This window comes from Phyllobates terribilis, unplaced genomic scaffold, assembly GCF_046119375.1.
Source record: "Phyllobates terribilis strain yellow unplaced genomic scaffold, ASM4611937v1 Scaffold_136__1_contigs__length_4911898, whole genome shotgun sequence".
NCBI lineage: Eukaryota > Metazoa > Chordata > Amphibia > Anura > Dendrobatidae > Phyllobates > Phyllobates terribilis.
This window is the reverse complement of record NW_027362896.1, coordinates 1,788,885-1,792,554: the sequence shown is the minus strand read 5'-3', so window position 1 is coordinate 1,792,554 and position 3,670 is coordinate 1,788,885. Positions and strand designations below refer to the sequence as shown.

General features: G+C 38.7%; 1 long non-coding RNA gene across 1 annotated transcript; it reads right to left on the bottom strand.

Annotated features, from left to right (window-relative positions):
• Window positions 1–1,990: 1,990 nt before the first annotated feature.
• LOC141204956 (uncharacterized) lies at window positions 1,991–3,051 on the bottom strand. Its single transcript, XR_012275783.1, has 3 exons — window positions 2,586–3,051; window positions 2,160–2,263; window positions 1,991–2,085 (listed from the first exon to the last, which is right to left on the bottom strand). It is a non-coding gene; the product is annotated as an uncharacterized lncRNA (long non-coding RNA).
• Between the last annotated feature and the right edge of the window lie 619 nt (window positions 3,052–3,670).

Sequence of the window (3,670 nt, the reverse complement as noted above, 5' to 3'; positions counted from 1 at the left end):
GGGACCTCCTTAGGGGGTACGCAGATCCGCCAGGGGAGGGTCATGGGTCCCAGCAGCGCTGAGACCCCCTGAGACCTCTAGACCACGGGGGGGGGGTCCAAGTCTCCGGATAAAAATAATAAAATCTTCTGAGGAGCTGCAAAGGCAGTGACTATCCTCTGCGACCTCAAATTTAAAACTGAGGAACATGGGAGTAGGAGGAGCCTAAGATGGAGGGGCCGGTCATCACTTTTTATAAATCTGAGGTGAACTATCCTGTGGGGCTCCGCCTACCCACTAGTAATGGATCTGTGTCTCCCTTCCTTCCCTTCTGCTGCTGAAAGGGACAAACTTCAAGGAAAGTGAACATTACAGCTATACAAAGAACAGTGATATATAACAACTGTAAAAAGTCCATTATTGTCCATGAAATTCCCAATCATGGGACATAACAGTAACGACTAATTTTAGTGAATTAGATGCTAAACATTCAGCATCACTTCGCAAGAAACAGTGTTTAAAAACGATTCAGAATGAAAATCTTCCCGGGTTTGCTTTGTGGTGAAAATAGGGTCTAAAGTGTCGCCACGTTCAAGCCTTAACTGTACAAAGTCACCAGGTCCCTGATAACTCTATCCAGTAATGACTGAATACTGTCATGAACAATATTCAGGGCCTGTACAAATGATTGTACATGTTCTAAATTTACAAATCTGAAATGATGGCTATGCGTGTGTGCATTGAAATTGCGGAGGACTCTTTGATGGTGGTGGATGTGCTGTAAATATACTGTATGATCTGCGCTCCGTACACTATCATCATCGCCAACTTCAGCATCTGAGGCTTGTGAATTTTGGGTCTCAATGTTACTAACATTTGAAGGACTATCTTGGCTGTGTGAAAGTTGGTCTGGCTGCTGTATCACCAGCTGGAGGTCCTGTTGAGCTATTGCGGCAGGAGAGACCCTTCGTCGACTTCTAGCGGCTAGCGAGCGTTTAGCGCACACCCGCAGTTTTAGAACTCATTTTAGAACTTTAGTCCTATTATACCGTAATAATGGGATTTCAGTCGTTTTATGCATCCCATAACCGACCATATTGAGTCATAACGCGTTATCTGCATCTGTTGAAGTGCAATCCACACGTACTTTTTGGAGTGCGTATAGTGCGTTGTGTTGGGTTTGGTGTTGATAATTTTTCAAAAGTATTACAGAAAAAAAAAAATTGGGGGGGGGTCATGATTTTGTACCGTAAGTACCGGCCAAATTGTTTCTTAAACCCATCTGATTCATCGTACCCCAACCCAATGGACTCGGGGACCGGTTCTGTATCTGGAGCAGGTACAGATTCCGTATTGGGGCAGGGACCGACTCCATAGCATGAACTTTTTGCTTTTTACTCTTGTTAACCACTGACGGTAATGGCCTCTTTAACTGATTTACGCCATTAACAGAATTAGATGGCCCAGCAAGAGATGTGCTAGCTGAATTAGACGTCCGATGTGTTTGCCGCCTGCATAGTATGAGACACCCGTATAATGATCGGCTCCATGGTGGGGTTCTTACCGATGGCGAGCTGATCAATCTCTCTATCAAAGGCTTCACAGCGCTTATCTGAGTCGTGGTGGGTGGTGGCTCTGTAGTGTGCTTTGATTTTCGTTTATGTTTTCGGGGTGGTGCAATCACTTGCGGGCACAGTTGTGTTGTGTCATTCACGGGGTTGATCGATGACGCTGCACAGCTTGAGTAGGACATTTCACGTTGTCTTGCATTTCTCTGTCGCACAGAGATATCAAAATATATGCTTACAAGCGTGAGAGGTGGATTGGACGACTGCCGTGTTGGGGGCGGCTGTGTCAATGAGATTTCTAATACCAATGTTATATTCTCTTTTGAAAATGAAATTTTCCTTGGCTTCAGTTTACAACCTACGGATAAAAATATAGTCATTAGGCAAAGGGGTTAGAAATTTCTCCTGGTAGCTGAGAGAGCCTGGATTTTCATATACCAGCTACCTTCTCCTTTCTTGTCCGCCAGCCGTTGCGATTTTTTAGGCGCTCTAGAAATTGGACTGTTCCCCGGCGTATTGGCATGGACCAATATGACCTCTGTATAAAAAAAGCACATTTCGTTTCAGGTATAAATACACATGAGCTACAGCTGCTTTTCAATGAGGAGCTACCTTATCTCTTCCATGCCAGGTCATCGCGTGAAATGGCTTTCCCGGGTTTGTAGTTACCGGTGTGTTTTCTGACGTACAGGTTTCATCTTGAAACATCTCAACATCTGTATAAGAATTAATATTTAGTTTCATGTCTAAATACACGTGATTAAAAGAGATGCATATATATTTTCAATGCACCAACGACGTCTTGTGCTAAATTAATTTCCGTGGCTAGCGCTACATCCGTATTAGTAGGTTCCAATCCAGGCAAAATCCCCCAATCAAGTTCAGCAATATCCATATTAGCAAAAAATTAGTCATTGATTTCATATTTCATATACTCCACTTAAACAAGAAAGAATAAAATATAAAAATAATCTTGCCGTCAGTCATTAATCTGAACAGAATACAATCAGTTATATTCTCTATAATACTCGTACATACCTAATTGAGAATCCGCAAATGTGGCTGAAAATTGGTTTGCGGAATTTTGTACTTCCTAAAAATGAAAATTATCTGATATTGAGAATGACACTATCATATAATATTGAGGATGACACAATTATATAATATTGAGAATGACACTATCACATAATATTGAGAATGACACGATCATATTATGAGAATTACACGATTATATAATATTGAGAATGACACTATCATATAATATTGATAATTACACGATTATATAATATTGAGAATTACACTATCATATAATATTTAGAATGACACGATCATATAATATTTAGAATGACACGATCATATAATATTTAGAATGACACGATTATGTAATATTGAGAATGACACTATCACATGAGAATTACATGATCATATAATATTGAGAAATACACAATTATATAATATTGAGAAATACACAATTATATAATATTGAGAATGACACTATCACATGAGAATTACATGATCATATAATATTGAGAAATACACTATCATATAATATGGAGAATGACACGATTATATAATATTGAGAATGACATGATCATATAATATTGAGAATTACACTATCACATGAGAATTACATGATTATGTAATATTAAGAATGACACGATTTTATAATATTGAGAGTCACATGATCATATAATATTGAGAAATACACAATTATATAATATTGAGAATGACACTATCACATAATATTGAGAATGACACTATCATATAATATTGAGAATGACACTATCATATAATATTGAGAATGACACTATCATATAATATTGAGAATTACATAATCATACAATATTGAGAATTACACAATTATATAATATTGAGAATGACATATTATTAAATATTATTATATTAAACAATGTGCGTGAAATAATTTGAGACACTCACTTTTAGCAGGTTCTTGTTTTGAAGATCTGTGGCGTAGAGTCTTGGCAGCCCTCACTGACTTGTCAGTTTGAGCTGTGCCGGACGGCTACTCGGCTGCTAAATTTAAGGAGTTTTACAAGTAAACACCCACTGTGTACACCCTCAAACACCCCCCCGCTACACGCCCTCCACATGGGTGGCTGATG